At 48.9% G+C, this 19,949-nt stretch overlaps 2 long non-coding RNA genes across 3 annotated transcripts; one reads left to right on the forward strand and one right to left on the reverse strand.

The window, feature by feature from the left end:
• Positions 1 to 409: 409 nt before the first annotated feature.
• On the reverse strand, positions 410 to 6,021 carry LOC306648849. Of its 2 annotated transcripts, none has more exons than XR_013760507.1 (3): positions 5,915 to 6,021; positions 3,864 to 4,114; positions 410 to 654 (listed from the first exon to the last, which is right to left on the reverse strand). It is a non-coding gene; the product is annotated as an uncharacterized lncRNA (long non-coding RNA). The 2 variants fall into 2 exon arrangements; XR_013760508.1 differs by lacking the exon at positions 5,915 to 6,021 and adding an exon at positions 4,639 to 4,774.
• On the forward strand, positions 3,470 to 12,651 carry LOC306648851. Its single transcript, XR_013760511.1, has 3 exons — positions 3,470 to 3,509; positions 10,571 to 10,854; positions 11,547 to 12,651. It is a non-coding gene; the product is annotated as an uncharacterized lncRNA (long non-coding RNA).
• The last annotated feature ends 7,298 nt before the right edge of the window (positions 12,652 to 19,949 follow it).

The following is a 19,949-nucleotide window of genomic DNA, read 5'->3' on the forward strand; positions in this document are numbered from 1 at the left end:
GCTGCTGTGACAAAATATCCCAAAACCCAGAGGCAAAAAACAAATTGATGAAAACATCTCCCAGATCTGAATGACTGCACTCAGCTGGGCCAATTTTGCCTGTAGTTTCAATCTGCTGTTGACCAGACTGGAGACCTGAATCTAGATACTTGAAGGCTTGGCCGGACTGACAACCAAAGTGTCTTTCTCACGTAACTGGAAGTGCTGCTGCTGGTGGGATGGGGGCCAGGTTGGACCTGTTGGGTGTGGAATATTCGTGTGCCATCTCAGAGAAACTTGGACTTCTCATAGTTCAGCAGCTGGCTTCTGAAGGGGAGAATCTCATGAAGGTGTTTCAAGAGTCTCAGGCAGAAGCTGCAAATTTTTGTGACCTAGCCTCAGTAATCCCAGAATGTCACTTCTTCCCCCACGAGATTCCACTTCCTAAGTCTTCCCTCCTTCCAAGAGTACTCTCTGGGGGCCTGAGCCTTTAGCAAGGGGCCTTTGGTTTAGCACCCACACTAGAGCAGTATTTCAAGTTCATTTTTACTTCATGTGGTAGATGACCGCTGGACCATCGGAACTTGCCCAAGTTTCTCCAGTCTAGAACCCGGAGATACTAGGTTCTAAGGTAGTTCTGTTTCTCTTGAGAGCCCACAGATTCTGGGCAATAACCTAAGATGGAAGGAGAAAGAAATCAGGAGGAGTCTAAATGTCCAGACCTAAACTCAGAAGGATGGATTTCCCCGAGGCGTTGAATCAGCTTACGTCGGCCCCCGAGGACCAGAGGGCCGACTCTATTACAAGTCAGAGATCTGATTCCGCCTCAATTCCAACTAATTGACCAGGAGTCAGGGGGCATGAAAGGGCCGAGACAGGCCTGCTGGATGCCAGGGCGGGAGGCAAAGGCAGGCAGGACTGGGGACACTCTCGTCACCCCCGACGGAACCATGAGCACAGGGTGCTGGTGACCGCAGGTGAGGGAGGGGAGTGGTTGGGGGTTGTCAGGATCCACGTGGGTTCTCGTGGAGAGAAAAGGAGGCTGCTCTTCTGAGATTTTTCAAGTCGACCTCACCAAGGTTGCAGCTGCGATCAGGACGCGGGATGCCTCTCCCCAGAGTCCTTCGCCCTCTCCGTGTAACCTAGCACTTAGCCCTTGGTCAACACACTGTGCATACGTCACACTGGGTCTCCTGGCTGTCACGTTCATTCTCCAGTCCTGGGCTCTCTGCCCTCACCTGTGCCAAGCAGGGTGATTTCAACGTCGTTCTGCACCTGAGGGTCTGTGTTGTGAGCTATTTTCCCCTTTACCTTTGTTCCACATGGGGAAAACGTAAATACATTGTTTAAGGAGATGGCTGTAAAAACTTTCCTTAAGTCAGACCATCTGTGTCATGGAAAATTTCGATTTTTGTCTGGAAGTAGAATTTTTTCCCTTTTTATTTTGTTTTGTTTTATTTTCGAGTTCTTCGGAAAATCCAGGGAGCAACAGGACAATAACAAAAATCTCCAAAGAAAAAGAAAAAACAGTGAGAGAAATTAAGATGCCTAACAGATATTTCAGGAAAATGTGAATAATCTGGCATTTCCCTGAAGGAATGTATAAATAAAGAGAACACTCACATTACCAAGGAGTTTGCCCTGGTCCCGGAGAGCCAGGGAGCATGTTGCTCACTTCTTCCCTGACACGTGCGTCTTATGGCCAGAGTCAGTTTCCCAGAAGAAACAATAGACGGGTTTGAAAGTCAAAAACAAAGATGGCGGTGGAAGGCCAGAATTCCTCTTCATGGAAATGGGAGTTCTTCGTCTCTCTTTGAACCTCTTTGTTCACCAAGGTAACTGTGACCTCCACCCACCCTGCACCTCCTGGAAGTTGCTCAGAGCCTTCAACTCCAGTTCCCCCCACCGCCACCCCATTTCCTTCCCTGGCTCATTTCTGCTACCATCTCTGACACCCGGCTTCACGCTACGAATGGCGAATGCGTGAATCAGAAATGAACTGAAGAGGCGACAGGCGTCCCAGCAGCTGGACCAACATGCCAATGGCCCAGGAGACTCCACTGCATGCTCTAGCTTTTTCTTTTTCTTTCTTTCTTTTTTTTATTTTCAGTGCTGAGGCTCAAACCCAGGGCCTTGTGCATGCTAGGCAAGTGCTTTGCCACTGAGCTACATTCCGGCTAATCTCAGTTTAATGCATATTAATTATGCAGAATAACGGATTTCATGGTGGCGTATTCAGAGGTGTTTTTAAAATGCACTTTGGTCCCCCTTCTCCTGCCGCCTCCCCTTCTCTAGAGCTCGTCCTTCTTCCATGGCATCCTTTATTGTTATTTTCTGTCTTCACTTATAAGGGAAAACACACAATATGTGTTCTTCCGAGTCTGATGTTTTTAGCTTAACATGATGCTCTTCCAGTCCACCATTTTCCTGCAGATGACAAGATTGGATTCTTCTTCATGGTTGAATAATAATCCATCATGTGTGTATACCACTTTTTCTTATCCATTCATGCATTGATGGGCACCTCGGCTGATTCCACAACTTGGCTGTTGTGAATTGCACTGTGACAAACATGGGTGTGCAGCTACCTCCATGGTATGCTGACTTTTATCCCTTTGGGGCAGCTCGGTACTCATGGTGATATTATTGTAACCAGGCAAAGGACAGCAGCATTTCCAGTAACGTCACATCAAAACTCCTCTAGTCAAGTAAGGCTTCCTGAAGTGATTTGTAAAAGCACTTGGAAAGCCTCAGTCTTAAGTCAAGGGCAGAAATGAATTTTATCAAGACTGGTGAGAAAGAGACTTTAAAACAGGTGAGGTTGGTGAAAGCTGTCCCCTCCACTTACTTAAGTCTGTTCCTATTTTTGGTCCAGTAAGTGACACCAGCTCAGGAAGCCGAGCCTCCTGATCCTGGAAAGGCTGTCCTTCCACCAGTTTGCTCTGTGACTGGGGGGAGTTGCCTGACTCCCCTGAGCCTGTTTTCTCAGATATAGAGGAAGAGTTCAGTGGTTTTCAAGTGTACCTCTGAGGGGTCCTGGGTTGTAAACTGCTCATCCCGACTCCAGCCAGATCATCTGTTCTTATCTGCTGGAAGCCTGGGTAAGATTTTATTTGTTGAAAGAGTTGTTCTGTTGTTTAGACACGGACAACTTGATGATCTCCAGTTTAGTGACTCTTAAACTCTAATGTGCATAGGAATTCACCCGGGGTCTTACGAAAATGCAGATTGCGATTGAGGAGGCCTGGGGTGCGGCCCGAAGGTGCCCGTTCCTATTGCCCTGTGTGTCAGAGGCCTAGACTGCTAGGCCCGGTCTTTTATGTAAAATGTATTGACCTGGGTTCTGTTTGCAGGGCAAAGTGACCAGAGAGAAGACTCACCCTCGAGAACTGGAGTAGCGAACAGTTCCAGGATCATTTTATTTGGGCGGCAGACTCTTGGGGCCCATGGGGCACAACTGCAAAGCTTTCCTTGGCAGGTGGGATCTGAGGGTGAACTGGCAGCAGCTTCCTCAGGACTCAGGATGGGAAGTGAAGTCAGTGGCACCCCTTCACGTGGGCTCCTGTCCTTTCCCCAGCCAGCCGACAATGGCCGTGGTGGTGACTTCTCCCTGGCTCTGGGGAATGGGATTGAGGTCCAGTTCCAGCAACAGGAAGAAGAACACCCAGGGTGGAATGCAGGAGAACAGGCTGCAGCCACAGCCTGCTCCAGCCTCCGAGGGGCGGCATTCAGTTGACCTGCCTGGGAATCAGAGGCAACAACCAGAGCAATGGTCATGCCATGGAAAGTTCTGGAAAGATTGATATTGAGGAGAAGCCGTGATCCTCCTGACTCAACAGATTCCATCCCCAGTCGGACTCCAGCTGGGAGGTGGGAGAACTTACCAAGTGCTTCCTCCAGTGGCTTTGCTCCTGGGTCTGAGATGAGACTGTTAGAAAGTACAGAAGGGGCGTGGTGGGGAGTCGGGTGTGCCGCTTGATTACTAAACGATCCACCACACTCCGTTCCCAGCTGGCAGCACGCTCGGTTTCATTATGAGACCTTGTCTTGTCACTATTTTAATCCATATCAGCAACTTCAAAATGCAACCTGACTCAGAGAACGGTGGTCCACGGGGCACTTTCTAAAATCCCTGCTAATGAGACAAGATGAGACACCGTCTTTGCTCTGTATCATCAGAAATAAAACTTAAAAGTGACAAATCGTGATCTAAGGGGAATAAGAATAGAGTCAGAGGGAGACAAAATAGAGACACAGAAGGTAGATTGGCCCCCAGAACCAGAGGCCAAAGGAGGAAGGCCAGCGACCAAGAAGCCTCCCCAAAGAAAGAGCGAGCAGGGCCTTCAGCCTCGTGTTTAGCCTCTGGTATGACCTTCTTGTGCAGCCCAATGCTGCCAGATAGGCTGAGGATCAACTTTAAAAAGTGAACTTTAAATGAAAAAGGGCAGGGAGAAATGGCCACAAAGAGTTTGTGAGAAATTAGAGATGCTGGAGGTAATAGGAGAGAAACAGCTCAAATAAAAGAGAAGGTTTTAGCTCTGTATGTGTGTGTGTCTGTGTGTGTGTGTGCGTGTGTGTGTGTGTGCGTGCGTGTGTGTGTGTTTAAAAATGCCAGGAGGGAATTAGGAAACAGGAGAGGAAAGGCTCTCATTTACTTACATTAATTTTCAAGTGCCAGTTTCAACCATGGGCAAGATATGATAAAGCCGCTTCATGGAGGAGACCATCAAGGCTGCAGAAATCACAGCCACGATCTGGGTCACGGGGAGCTCATGACCCACTGGAGACTTGATACACGATCCACAGATTGGCCTCCAGGGCCCTCGTTGGAAACAAAGAGTGCTGCGCCCCACCCCGGGCCACCTGAATTAGAATGTTCCTTGTAGGTGGTCCCAGGCCATTTGGAAGCAGGAGCTGGCCCAGGCGGTGGACGGACTGTGTGCAGAAGCTGAGCCGCCTCAGCTCACTCGGGGAGAGCCAGCAGCTGGAGGAGCCCCGGGGAGGAAGTCCTCAGAGCCGGAAGCACAGAACACTCAGTGGTTTTGCCTCCCTGCCTCTCGCCAGCTGCAGGGCCTCCCCAGCCTCGGTTTCCTTATCTGTAAAGGCGGCTAATACTGCCAGTCCTCACTGCACAAGGTCAGGGATAGCAGTCTCGGTCTGTGAAATACTTAGTAGGGCCTTGACCCCTGAGTTTCTCGGTGAACGAGAAGTTTCCTACATGCAGCTGCTCTGAGGCTTTCTTGTGAGGGACACACTGCCCCCTGGAGGGATGGCAGCTGGGGTAAAGCTGGGCGGCAGTTGGGACTGAATGCAAATCCCAGAGAAGCTCTTTTAAAACCTAAAAGTTATTGCCTTAATTGTCCATATTTATGGGGTGCAATATGATAATTCTGCACATGTATACAGGGTGTACTGAATAAATTAGTTCCATCTCCTTATCCTATCTTTTTATTAGGAGTCTCCTCGCTCCTCTCTTCTGGTTATAATTATCTCAAGAATCACCCCTTTTAAAGCCATTTACTTTTACATTTTTATTAGTATGAATAATGTCACCTCTAATCACATAATTAATCATAGATAATAGCAGTAATGATAAAAACCAATGTTTGTTGAACAGCTATTACATGCCAGGCACCGTGTAAAACCCTTTTACAAGCATTATCTCAATTTAACTCTCTCAACGTCCCTATGAGAATCTGAATAATTTTCCTCCTATTTTCACAAACAGGGAAATGGAGGCCCAGTAGTAGATAAGAATCCAGCTGCTGGCAGGAGGAAGGCCAGGGAAGAGGCAGCAGGAGGCTTCCACTCCTGCCCACTCCTGGCTCCGATGCCCAGGGCCCTAGCCTAATGTCTCTGTGGCAGAGAGAACCCCAGTGATAACCCCCTAGGATTCCCATCCCCTGAATATTTAATATGACCTTAAAGCACTTACTGCTTTGAGTGGATTTCTCAGATGTCACTGAAGTCCCAAGACAGGATGGAGGTGATCCAGTTGGGTAGGATAGGATCCAATCAGGTGAGTCCTGGTGGTGGCAGAGGATAGGATCCAATCAGGTGAGTCCTGGTGGTGGCAGAGGACCGTCAGGGAGACTAAGGACAGAGACTCCATGTGCCATTTCTGGCTTTGAAGATGGAGATGGCCATGTGATGAGGACTGAAGGGGGATCTCTCTGCGCTGAGAGTGGCCCCAGCTGGCAGTCTGGAGGGAGCAGCCCTCAGTACTCTGGCAGCAAGGAGCCATATCCAGCGAACACCCCCTGAAACTTGGAAGCATGTTCCTCACCAGGACTGTGAGCTAAGAGCCCAGCTGGCAGCACCTTGATCTTGGCCTTGCAAGGCCCTGAGCAGAGAGCCTGGCCAGCCACCCAGAAGCTGTGGACAATAGCTGTGTGTCCTTTAAAGCCACTCAGTTTGTGGTGACTTGTTACCCAGTCATGCAGCCTCTATTCAGGGACCTTTATGAACACCCCTGATTCAAATGTTGCACTGTATCTTTTCCATGAAATCTAAGGATCTGCTTTTCCCTCAAACAAGTAGACACGAAAGGTGATCAAAATATGTCTCCTGAGAGAAAGAACAGATAAGGTGCAGAGTTTTCTGCTTTCAACCACAGTGTCTGGCACAAGGCTTCCCTGATTCAAAGTCCAATTTCCTCCCTTAGGACTTGTTTGGATCTAGTTTTTTTTTTTTTTTTTCCTATCAGTCTCTCTGGGCCTCAGTGTCTATGTCCATAAAATTGGTATAATAACAGGGTTGTTGGGAAGATTAAATGATATAATACTCATAAAGTCTTTGCTTCCTAGCCCAGCACAGTGATATCAGTCAGTGCTATCTGCACGTGTGATCTCTACCGAAGTGGTTTAATGAATGAATAAACTCCTGCAAGAGGAGACAGGACCATTCGCACAGCGCTCAGGTTTTGCAACTCAGGCCATGTTTCATATTGGGTCAGATTGGCACATATTCCTGCATCTGGAACCCTGGAGGATGATTCCCACGCAGGGCCCTGGGATGCAGGATCAGATCTGAAAGGAAATATTTGGACAACCAGCTGCGGACTCTGCTCAGAGGCCAGAGTGGCCACGTGGCTCACTCTGAGATGCCCCTGCAGATGTTGGGACCTCTGCCAATAATTTGGTCTTTCAAACTACTAACTCTGGAAGTGGATCCCTCTCAGAGGGTCCCAAACAACAGGACTGTGGGTTCAATCAGAACGGTTTAGCCAGCAGCCCCAGGTAGACAAAGCCAGACTTCAACCACTGCCTCCTGCACAGTTGTTTATTTCAAATCTAGCCAAAGAGTCCAGGGTAGAATCTACAAACCTGCTCCTGTCTTAACTGAGTGTGTGTTACTCCCTTCTTTTAAAAATCTTTAAAAGACACTGGGACAACATGTTTATGGCTTACTATTTTTTTTTTTTTTTTTTAATTCTGTTGTGCTTCTTCAGAGAAAACAGTTTTGTCATTTGACAAAAAATGAGGAGATTTTTAAGGTAAGAGAGCAGCCTGGTGCATGACAGCAACTGAAGTTTTAAATTAGAGCTGGGTGCAACCTGATGTCATAAAACTCACTATTACAGGGAGGGAAGGAGAGGTTCCACCCACACCCAGATGATAATTGAGTCTCCCTTGCAATCTGACTACCAACTCTGGGGTGTCCTGCACCCCTTAACATTTGCAGAACCGTAGGGCAAGCCCTGATTTCTACAGCCCCGGCCCCATGCCTAGTCTTAATTTTAGCAAGTTAGAAAACATCATGGCCTGCTGCGGAGGAGGGAAATGGAATATTTGAAAAATAACCGGTGAATGCAAAGATCCATTTCACTTGAGGGGAGAAGAAAGAGTACAGAGTGGCGCACGGTCCCTGCACGGGGGACACCCCAAGTCTGGTGCGCAGAGGAAGGAGCACAAGCCGAGAGGGCTGGCGGAACAATGGGCTGTCACAAGTGCCGCGTTATGTAACTGGGTTATTTGAATTCACAATTGTGAAGGCGACGATTGTAGGAGAAGGCCTGTCCTCTGCTCCCTGGTGGAGCAAGCCCCCAGCTGCCCTGGAAGCAGGCCGTCCCTCCTGGTGACGCCAGCAGCTGGCATTCAGGAGAGAAGAACTGGATTATTGCTGACACCGAGAAGGTGCTCCTGCATTTTCAAATGTTTTTAAAATAATAATGATCATAACAAAAGGCAGCGAGAAAAATCAGGCCTTTCTCCCCTGTAGCAATCGGCCATTCGCAAATGACCTGGCTCTTGGCATTGTTCTGCAGGCCCTGGGCTGCGGGGTGTTCTCTGAGGCTTCTCTGCAGTTCATAGGTTCCATTCGCAGCTGGGTCAAGGCACGTGCAGAAGGGCCTCAGGAGGACTCGGGGGAAAGCTTCTTGCATTTGGAGGATAAGGTGACCAGGGTTGTGGTGAAGGCACCCTGGGCAGTGCTGAAGGTCACTTTCCCTTCACCTGCAACTCCATAAACCTGAGCATGAGGAGTGAAAGGACAGGAGTCTCCTGGCCAGCCCTCCCAGTTTCATGATGAGCCGCAGCACTGTGCGAGCCCCGAGCCTCAGCCACTCCCAGGAACTTGCCCTGGACTCTGCACGTGCTACTCCCTGCACCAGGGACACCTCCCAGACCTCACCCTTGAAGATCCAATTTGTCAAACCCAGCTAGAATCTCGCTCTCTGTAAAGCCTTCCTTGCGCACGCTCCCTCCCCATTGGGTACCAGTGACTCCACTGGGTTTCACTGCAAGTGACCCCCACCCCGCCACCATGGGCTGTTTGCAAATGAGCCTCCCTCACTTGAATGTGCCCCCGCTGAGGACTGAGGCCGGGTCTTCTTGCTTCTGAATTTTTCACGTTCAGCTATGAAGGTGACCTCAGAGTGTTTGGGTAGTAGGGGGTTGTCCCCCAAACCCTGGGTGCTTGTACAGAAGCTGTGGAACTGGTAAGCTAAGTGACAAGGCCAAGGCCAAGTCTCTTTTCCTTTGGAGAGTGGTTGTGTCGCTGCGTGTTTATGCTGGGTATCTGGATAGAAGTGTGGCCCAGTCTTCAGGAGTTCCCCGTCTGGGCCGTTTGCAGTTCCCATTGGTCACCATCTGCACAAGGAGGAGCTTTCCAGGTAGGAAGGGGCACTGGGACAAATGGCCGGGAATCTTGCTCTCCCCTGGCATTGGCAGGGGAAGTAGATGGACAATGAGGCTGGTGACAGTGACAATGACGACAAAACTTGAGTCTTGGGTGAGCGCCTTGCAGAGCCAAGCACTTTCTGCTCTTTTTCTTGTTCAGCCTGAGTACAGAGGGTGAGGATGGCCGTCATTCTCATTTAATGACTTGCCCACTGTCACAGCTTAGGAGAGTCCACCCTGGAGCCCACGCGGCTGAGCGCCGGAGCCCACAACTGCGGATTCCTCAACTGCGCCCCCCGCCGCTGCTCGTGGGAGCACTGCACGCCCGAGTTTACAGGCACAAGTGTGCAGATGTGCTCCTGGTGTGGCTGTGTCACGTGCTTGTGTGCATGTGGGGCGGGGTGAGCTCAGGCGTGTCTGGCGTTGCTTGACATGTTAGCATGTGTGTGTCTGTGCGCCTACTGACTTGGGAAAAGATCAGGGTCTGAACAGAGCCCAGGTCATCATGGCCGAGGATTCCTTCAGGTGGCGAGCACCCCGCCCCAGCTTTCATTAGGTCTTTGTCCACTTGGACTCTTGCACATTGCCTCGTCTGCATTTGGTTGGGTGGGGACCCTGGCCTTACCGCAGGCAGTGCAGACGATGGGCGGTAAACTTGCACTAGTGAAGACTTGCTCTTCAACAGCAAATTTGCATTTAAATGTACCCTGTCATTTTTAATCTCAGGCACTTGGCACAATTAGCTCCCAGGGAGCAGGCTTTATTTACAAGGCCTGCTGCAAGCCAGGAGGACCCAGGCTGCAGCAAGCCCAGTGCAGACTCTAGGGCCTGTGGCATGGATGGGTGTGGATGGAGAAGCCTGGTGATGTATGCAAATTATACTGTCAGGGGCAACTCAGATGCGTCCTGAGGAGAGTGCCAAGAGGCATTTTGTGTTACCAGGCCATGGGCGGTGTCCCCTGAGACAGGAATCCTGCAGGTCAGAAGTGGGACGGCAGAGTGGCTTGTTCAATCCTATTAAAGGTGAGAAGGGCTTGAAGGCTGCTGACAGGGTGGAAGAGCTGCTGTCTTCTAAAGGGGACAGTTGACAGTCAAAGAAAGAAGCAAGCCCTCCTGCCATCTCTGTCCTGCTCTCAAGTCCCCTACTTAGGATTAAGGCACAGGAATCTGCTGGATCCGCTTTCCTTTTCTTTTTATTATTATCAGGAAGTAAACCATTTGCTTCTGGGTTTTGTTTTGCTTTTCTTTGCTTCATTTCTATTTGACTTCCTTTCATATTGTTTGACTTCATTTGGGTTTTCAGGTTGAAGATGACTGGCAGTGCTCTCGGTGAGGTAGGAAGAAGGTCTCTACCAGGTGGCTTTGGCTTTACCCCTTGTGCCTACTTGAGACATCCTGTCTGAATCTGCATAAAAGCTTTGTGTTTTTCAAAAGTCCCTATCTGAATTAAAAGTGCACAACTTCTTTTATAGCATCAAGCACTCCAAAAGAAGTTTTTAAATGTTTGCTGTGGGTCTGGAGCCATGAAAAGCCTTATTGTTTTACCCAAGAAGACACTGAACTGAGGGTCTGGCGATGTGCCTGAGGCCACTCAGGGAGTGAGGGCAGCAGACCAGAGAACCCAAATGTGATGCAAAAAATATCCAATAAAAGTTTCCACTCATAAACTTTGGCAGACCACAGGACGATATGAAATGAACACCATTATGAAGAATCAATTAAGAGAGGAGAGGGCCAGAAGCGAGATGAACATCAGGTATGGAAAAGACTATGGCAAAGGGAAAGCTGGCTATTGATCTTTGAAATTCTGAAACAATGCTTTTTCATTATAGAAAATCTGGAGGTAAAATAGTCAGAATGCATAACAATGGGATTTCTAAGCATTCTTGGTCCACCCCATAGATACAGCCTGGATTCCTTCTTGGCTTTTTTCTACTCATCTGAGAGTGTTGATGGCGGAGTTGGAGGAGGGCCGGGTCCTCAGCTGGCTGGGTGGTGAGAGGCAGGGGAAGGCACGGTCCTGAGTGCTGGATGGTGGACACCTGAACACCTCCCTTTTACAAGGGCATTGATCCCATCTCACTGCAGCTTACGTTTCGACATAGGAATATTGGGGAAGGGGGACCCAGGAATTCAGGCTACAGCAATGCCTGAACACCAGGGGATCTGGAAAAACTCAAAACCTTTGTTCATAATGTCACATCTTGCTTGTGACAGAGGGCCTAAGCCCTGCCTGTACTAGGGCTCCATGTCTTCTTCTTGAGATAGTGCAGGTCGGCTCTGTTAGACCCTTAGGGACTTGGAAATGTACCTTGATGATGCTTTTTCTTATCGTATTCAATAAAAAAGGGAAGATGTCTTAGAAATGCCTTTAAAAGAAATACAATGTAACAACAACGTGGGATGTGAAAAATGTTTGAATCTGTGTTTTAAATGTTCTCCTTAAAGCTGTGGTTGCCACACCTGCCTGTGACCTCTTCATTGCACCCCAAACTAATAAATCACCACTTCTGCAGGGGGGCCCAGGCACATGTCATTTTTGATGACCCTGAAGTGAGTCCAGTGGCAGTCAGGATGAAGGAACTTTGACACAAGTCACTGGTAAGAGTTTCTGCCATCTTAGGTGTGCTGTCGGTAGACAGGCCTCTCGGACCCTCCAGTCCTGCCATGTGTCACAGAATGATGAGGAGGTAATGAACATCCGCTCACCTTTCACCTGTGGAAATTGAGACTCAGAGAGATGAGTTCTCTTGCTCAAACTCACACCATCAGTAAGAAGTGAAGTTAGAATCTGAACCTCAGAGTCTCTCGAGGAGAGGAGGGTCCCTGTTGTTCCACTGAGCCTTCTCATGATGGCTTAGGCATCTGGCCGGGAGCATTTGTGCTGCCTTGCTGCCCCTGGAGTGAGCCCAGCCACGCATGTCTTGGAGGCAAGATGGTGTTTTCAGATCTCACCTGGGAGCTCCTTGTTTTGGTCATGGAGGAGGCAGCAGAGATGGTTCACATAGAAATGTTCTGCATTTGATAGAAGAGGTACATGGAACCATGGAAACCAGGTCCTCAAAGTCAACGTGGATTACAGAAGGAAATCCTCTGGGCTGTGGCTGTATTGAAGGAACCAGCCTGTGAACCACACTCTCCACACACAGACCAACTCCACCACCCCACGTGAACTCTCTGACAATTCCAACTCTGAACCTGCCACCTCCTCACCTGAATTTCCCTCACTGATACTTTTCCCTTGAACAATCCCTACCTTCCCTCTAGCAGTTCAAGGTTCAGGTTCTGCAGGCAGATGGTGGTTCCTCCTCCTCGTTGCTTCTGTGGCTGCCTGTCTTCACAGGATGTCTCCTTCACTCTGTGACCCAGCATCGTTCCCATGAGACCTCAGCTTCTGCAGGGCTGGGCCTAGGTTGCATTCACCTCGGGATCCCAGGCTCTGGACTTAAGGATAACGTCTGACATGTAGCAGTTCCAGGACTTAGAAAAATAAATAAATGAGGAATTGATAGAATGCCTAAGTCTTCTGAACCAGAGCAAGGGAGCTCATGTAACAAGGAATCCCTGCTAATTCTCCGACTGTATTAAAAATAAAAACACCAGTGAGACATATTGGGCCATTTGCTGTCAGCCTGTGGTTCATTTTATCATGAGAAAGTCACATGAGCCTGGAGCCTGAGCCCCCGCTGTTCAGAGCATGTCCTCAGCCCCATTAAGAGGATTCCCCCCAGTAATTGCAGGGTAAATGACTTGTTAAATCCGGAGCCCCAACCATACATCTCTCGACATGCGGTTCAGACTCCTTGGGCAGTTCATCGCACTTTCGGGTAGTACATATTTTATAGAGGAGGGAGAGCTCTCCAATTAATAGTAATTGTGATCGAAGCAGTAATGCTTGTCTCCAGCCTCGTTCCGCAGGAGGAGACTGGAAGGCCCATGTTAATTGCCACAAAGAGCTCTGTCTATCTGCAGTGGTATATGAATAATAAATCAGAGGCAGAGAGCACACAGCAACTGTTATGGTCTTTGAAGAGGTACGGATATTTACGTGGTGCTGATTGCTAAAAAATCTTCTCTGAGTAATTATTAGTAAATGTGGAATGTCTACATTTGCAAGGGAATTTTAATTAAAGGGAAGGTGACTCTCATTATGGGGAAGAAGGAGCGTTTGGGGATTAACATGCGGGTCCAGGACCAAAGCGCTGGGTCTGATTGGCTTTCCCTGTTGCTACTTGGACACCAGCAGGAAGCCCAATTCCTCTGGGTTCAATTTGCCCTGGTTTCGAAGCCAGGGAAGATAAGGCATTTGTAAGTGCCTGAAGTTGTGTTGGATAAGAAGTCCTGCGGGTGGAGTCTTCTTATCTGGTTCACCTCAGGGTTGTCCAGCAGGCCTGGGTCGGACATCCTCCTCGTGAGCCTCGGCGTCTTCATGAATAATTCTCACCACTTTCATGTTGGCTTAATATGGAGCAAAGGAGAACAGGTATGCAGAAGTCAAGGAACCATTTCTGGCGTGTTGCGGACTTGTAATGATATTATGAGAGCGACTTCTGGTCTATTGGGTTAGTTTTCTTTGGTGAACTGATTGGGCTCTTGTGATGCAGGGAAAAGGGGGACATTGCTCTTGACTCTAAGCCACTCACCGCATGCAGCTGAACAAGACATCCAATGAGACGCTTTCAGTTCACGGGCACTCTTTCCCACAAGATCCCTTTCCATTTTGTGATGACGATTCTTAACATTTGTGTTTATTTAGAGATGGGATATGGATTCCTTTACAGGGTTGTTACCAGCTATTCGATCTCTTCCATAAAATTACACATATTTTGTGAATCCCTGTGTTGACATAAATATACCTTTCCTTTAGGACCCAGGGTCTAGAGGGCTAAAAAATAATGAGACTTCCAGAGCTAGGAGAAGGAAAGGGAGACACAAATGGCCCCAAGTGACTTAGGAGGCCTGGGCATTATGGGGAGGTTGCCTCTTCTCCTGCAGGAAGACAAGGTAATCTCAGACCCAACCCCGTCTTCTTGCCAACATACCCAAGAGGAAGCACTTGTTTTCCGGATATGCCTCCATCAACAGATGGTCAGGGGTTCTCAAATGGCCTGTGGGAAACACTATTGAGTCTCATCTCCCAACTATCTTAATTACACATGGATCCGGCTAATCAAGGGAATCTGGTCCTTGGAAAGGAGGGGTAAAAATTGAAGCAGAAGAGGTGGTATACGCGGAAACAGACTTAATAGAAATGGGGAAGTTTAGTGAATCTAGTGTCTCTCGAATGATTAAGTGGACTATAACATTAATATAAGGACAACTCTACTGTTAAAATTTTGAGTTCTGGGAGGAAAAGCCCTTCAGTTAGTGAAAGGAATAACTAGAAAAAATAACAGAATAAAAGATTAAATTGATAAACTGGATCAGAGTGGTGAGCTTCAAGAACTGTAAATTAAATATTTTTGGCTCTGTGGGTCATAGGCCTCTGTCACAATCATTGGGCAGGTCTGCTGTTTGTCCTGAAGGCGGCCACAGACAACACATGAACTGAAATTTGAATTTTATGTAACTTTTTCATGTTACAAAATATTAGTGTCCTTTGACATTTTTCCTAGCCATTTAAAAAGTGAAAGTTATGATTAGCTCATGAAATGGATAAAAATGGGTTGTGGGCTTGGTTGGATCTGTGGCTATGGTTTATTATTCCTTGACTTAAAAGCTGGACTGAATATTTTTTTAAATCCACCTGAAATAAAGTATGGAAATTATGAAAAAAGCGTGAGAAAAACTGAAGACAGATTTAGGTGAGTTTTTTCTCACTGAAATTTAAAAAGTATACTACTCCATTTTTTATTTCATTCATTCTGACAGGAATTAAGTGGGGAGTGAAGAGAGAATCTACATTTGACTGCCTACTGTGTGCTAATAGATACATTATTGTTCTATCCTGACCCTCGTAAAAGATAAGCATCATTTCAGTTTGGTACTGGAGCTTGACCCCTGGGGCGCTGTACCACTCAGTGACATCCCTGGTTCTTTTAAGTTCTTATTTTGAAACAGGGTCCTGCTAAGTTGCCCAGGCTGGCCTCAAACTTGCTATCCTCCTGCCTCGGCCTCCAGAGTCCTTGGGATCACCTTGGGGCACCACGTGCCCAGCTGCTATTTCAGTTTTAAAGATGAGGAGCCTGCGGTAGCATGGACAAAGCCACCCAGAGCCACAAGGACTGCAGGGAGGGCTGGCAGCCGGAGCCGAGTGTGTGGACTTCCAAAACCCGTTTCTCACTTCCGCTGTGTGAGCATCCTAATGGCCTGGACTCACGGCTGCCCTCCGTGTTTTATAAATGGTATCTCATGTCTCACCCCCGAGTAATGAGAGAAGGAAAGATTAAGAGGAGAGCTCCATCCTATGCTGCTGGTGAATGGCAGAGCCAGGAGTCCGTGGGATGAATGGAAACATACAAAGGCCGAAACCCACTCCCGGAGCTTAGGAGGTTAGTGACTTAATGACTCAGTTTTCCATCCACAGAAGTTCAACTTGCAAGGCTGTGCAGATATGAAGGATGCCTTTAAATGAAAGCAACAGTAGCTGCCACGTTTCAAACCTCCCCTGGGCAGAGGGGGAGCCCTCACGACAGTCCCAGTTCTGCAGAGAGGAAACCAAGGCTCAGAGGGAAAGTGACTTCCACTCAGGACCCACTGCTTCTCCTGTGTTTTATGGTCGTCTCTCCTTTCGGATGTACGCTTCCCAGGGAAGGGTTTTCATCTAAGTCTTTTCTGTGTACCCTGAGTTGAGAACAGAGCCTGGTGCATGAGTAGATAATTAAAACACTTGCACGTTGACCGAGTGGATGAAGGAATGAATCAATAGACAGGCCAGTGGGTGGACTTGTGCACTGTGGTGCGGCCCGTGAGTGCCAGGTGTCTAGCCAGGGGTCCGCACCTCCTGAGCACCAGCCACTCTGAGAAACTTACACAAAGTGTGAGGAATGACCTAAAGCCAGAGTGGAGTGAGCAAGGAAGAGGGTGGCAGCACCTCTGGATGTGCAGGATGCTCCGTGGAAACCGGTGTTTCCCAAACCCGGCCTCCAGTCTCAGGGACATGCCCGATCCCCAAAACCAAGGACTTCGGCTATCATAAGCAAAACTGCTCACGCAGGAAGAGCTTCGTACAACATCTGCAGCTGTTGGGGGCAGTGTCACCAGGAGCCAGGTGGTAAGTTGCTGTGCCCGAAGAGGACAGTAAAGCTGCCCACGGCCTCACATGGGGGTGCCTCATATCTGCATTCAGAGGGTGATCAAAGGAGAAGGAGAAAAGAAGGGGGGGAAGAGGGGGAGGGGGAAGAGGGGGAGGGAAGAGGGAGAGGGAAGCGGATTGTTGCTGGGGGCCGGTGGGCAGGTAGACCAACAGAGCACAGCTGGGCCCAGTCTGCTCCATCATGCTCCTCCTCCACGGACACTCCTGTAAGATCGGTGTGCAATGTACATGGAAGGTGCAGGGGAAGGAAAAAGTTGGGGCAGACTGATGGGAGGTGAAGCCATGTCCCCTGGGACCGGGAATTTACTAGGTCACATCATGAATCAGAGTTCATCACAGTCACCAAAGCCACCTTGGTCAGCAGACCCTTCCTGGGGTCCTGCCAGAACCCTGGGATTCAGCCGTCGGGCCGTCACAGAGGGAACTATCGGCCTGCAGGCTAACAGGCCCCGCAGATGGTTCACCAACCTTAAGAGAACCAGCGCCGATCCCTCGATGTGTGAGTACACATGATCACAGGTGCGTGCACACCAACACATGCTCACATGTTCAAACAACCAGGGAACCCCCTTCACACACTCCCTTGCACACTCAGATACACAGATGCAGATCCACACACCCAGTCGACACTCACACATGCACGCGCACAGATACGGTCCCCACACTCTCACATGATCACCCTCCTGTGCACCTCCACTGCACACTCTCACACGCACGTACACTCACACACTCCCCCGTTCCAACATGCTTACAGTTACATGTGCAAATACACACACACACCCTCACCTGCAGAGTCACAATGCATGCATGCACACCCATGCGCTCAGATGCCCAGAAGCTCAGGCACACTCATGTGCCCTCTCACACACTCACACTCACACGCTTGCACACGCTCAGGCATTCATCTGAAAGTGTTGCCTCTTGTGGAACCGCTGAATGCACCTTCATCTCCGTGCAGAACTCACAGGAGGACTGCATAAGCACTCTCCTCCCAGAAAAATTCCTCTCAGCTGAAGGAGCCTTCTGACTCTGGGCTACCTGCCTGCTCCGGGGGTCACCTCCCGCCAGAAAACTCTTGAAGCACAGGCCAGGCAAGCGCATGGAGTGCTGCAGCGGGCTGGGGGCAGGGCCCTCCAGTGGGTCCACAGCACAGCCATTTGTGCAGCGGCTATTATTCCCTGCCTTTGTGTTATTCAGAAATCCATACATTGTGTTTGTCTTTTGTGTCCAGCTTCCAACAAGCCTCCCTTTGTCCCCGTCACAAAGGCCAATAAACTCTGTGTGGCAAATAAGTTTCAGGGCCTGCTGGACATTATGACTAATTGTAATGCAGTCTATATCCTGAGCCTATGAACTGATATCAGGAGACAATGGCAGAGAGAGAGTCCATTGAGTGGAGAGAGCCCCCTAGTAACCCCACGGGGGCCGAGATGGGCAACAAGGAGGCCATTGACGATGGTAGCCCCAGCACGGAGCTGGGCGAGGGGGAGCGGGCGGCATGACCACATTGCTGGGCTCCAATGCCGCTTTTGTTTGCCCAGCAGTGAAAACTGGCACATTACAATTCGTTCTGTTTATTTTTTCAGCTTTGTGGAGGTAGGGGTACAAGAAAGATCGTCTTCTGCAAAGGTGTGCCACATGGCGACTTGACATTAGTACACGCTGCAGAATGACCTCCATCTTAATGCCATCCACAGGTACCATTTGTGCATATGTGTGTGTGTCTGGGTGGGGGGGGGGCACTTAAAATCTGCTCCCCTATGACATTTCAAGCAAAAATACAGTATGATTAACTATGGTTGCCATGCTGTACGTACATCAGAACTTACTCAACTTGAGACACGGTTTGAATTCTCTGACCCACATCTCTCCATGTTCCTGACCCTAGAATTATTTCTGCATAGATTGCTCAGAAACTTGGAGAAGATTAAAAAAAAAAAAATCCAGAGAGAGGCCTTCCCAGCCCTTTCCCAGCCCCTGTGTGCTACCCACGCCTGCTCTGCAGAGGCTCCTTGGGTGCAGAGCCACAGAGTCACGCAAACAGTAATGGATATTAGAGCCACACAGGAGGGAACTGATCGACGCCCATCTCACTTCCTAAAACGTATGGCTTCCACCTGGGGACACCTGTCCACCCAGGGTGAGCAGGGTCTGGACCTGCCTGGATCTCCAACACTGAATTCCTGGTGAGGGCAGAACATTCTTCCAGAGGCAAACAGTCCTTGCTTTTTCACTCAGCAAGTATTTATCACTTGTTTTCTGGACGCCGAGGGAGAGCAAGGTAATAGAAGAAGAGCAAAGAGTGAAACTGACAAAATCCTGCATTTTTTTCAAGTAAGAGAATTTATTTGATCTGTTTTCATTTTGAAAAAAAAAAAAAAAGTCGTCATTAAGATGACTTTTTCTTCCTGCCACAAGCATCACTGAGCAGCTAGCCAGCACACAGTGTTCCTTTGTGCCCTGTTAGGAAAGACCTGGATTTCTGAATGCAAACCAAATATTGGATTATATTCATTCGATGCTATCTGCCATTAAAGTGGGACTCCAACAAAATGATGGCGAATGTACCAGATTTCTGTAGAATATGCGTCGTTCCATGTTTCTGTCCTGATTGCTCATCAGTGTCTCCTCACCCCTTGGAGTCTCATTTCTACTCAGCACTTGAGAATAGGCTGCACCTCAGCTTCCTGTCCTATTCTTCTGCTGGAGGCTGAGGAAGCGAAGTCGGCAGTGGACTTAGAACATCATAAAATGTCAGAGACTGCTGCATCTGAAGCACTGTTGACCAAGGCGAAGTATTTCCCCAATGAAACACCAAAACTTCACCAAAATCCTTAAAGTCTATCTATTGTAAACAAATACCATCAATAGTCTTACCAGTTATAGAATTACAATTGTGCTTTTTAAGATCAGTGTAAGTTTTCTCTTCTAAAAATGAAATTTCCCAGACAGCGCGTGGCACATGCCTGTAACCTCAGAGGCTTGGTGGGAGGCTGAGACAGGAGGATCCTGAGTTCAAAGCCAGCCTTAGCAACTTAGTGAGGCCCTAAGCAACTCAGTGAGACCCTGTCTCTAAATAACATATATATTTTAAAACGGGGGACTGGGGATGTGGTTCAGTGGTTAAATCACACACACACACACACACACACACACACACGAAATTCCCCTGTGGTCTCGGGGTGGGCATTCTGTGAGGAGCCAGTACCTGAGGACAGGTGATTCCAGGATTCTAGCATGTGAAGGAGTGGAGAACGGGGTCAGGATGGCTTACCCCAGGGGAACCTGGGAGGCAGACTTAAGGAGCATCCCACTCTGTGCAGCTTGTGTCTGGGGACAGCACTGGAGCCGGGGAGGACTCTGAGCCAGGTGAGGTCGACTGCTTCAGGAGTGAAAAGTGAGTGTGGAGGTGAGCTGCAGGACTGGGGTCTAGACCAGAGGGATGGCTGTCCCTCTGGGCTCTGAGTGACCAGTGTACCTGTCTGTGTTCCAGCTCCACCATGGACGATCTGTTGCTGGGTGGTGCTGGTGGGCTGCTCCAGCTCCTGACCCTAATGTGGATAAGTGATGGATGCCTTGTGATGGGGCTGATGACA

This window comes from Sciurus vulgaris (assembly GCF_902686455.1).
Source record: "Sciurus vulgaris genome assembly, chromosome: 17".
NCBI classification, from domain to species: Eukaryota; Metazoa; Chordata; class Mammalia; order Rodentia; family Sciuridae; genus Sciurus; species Sciurus vulgaris.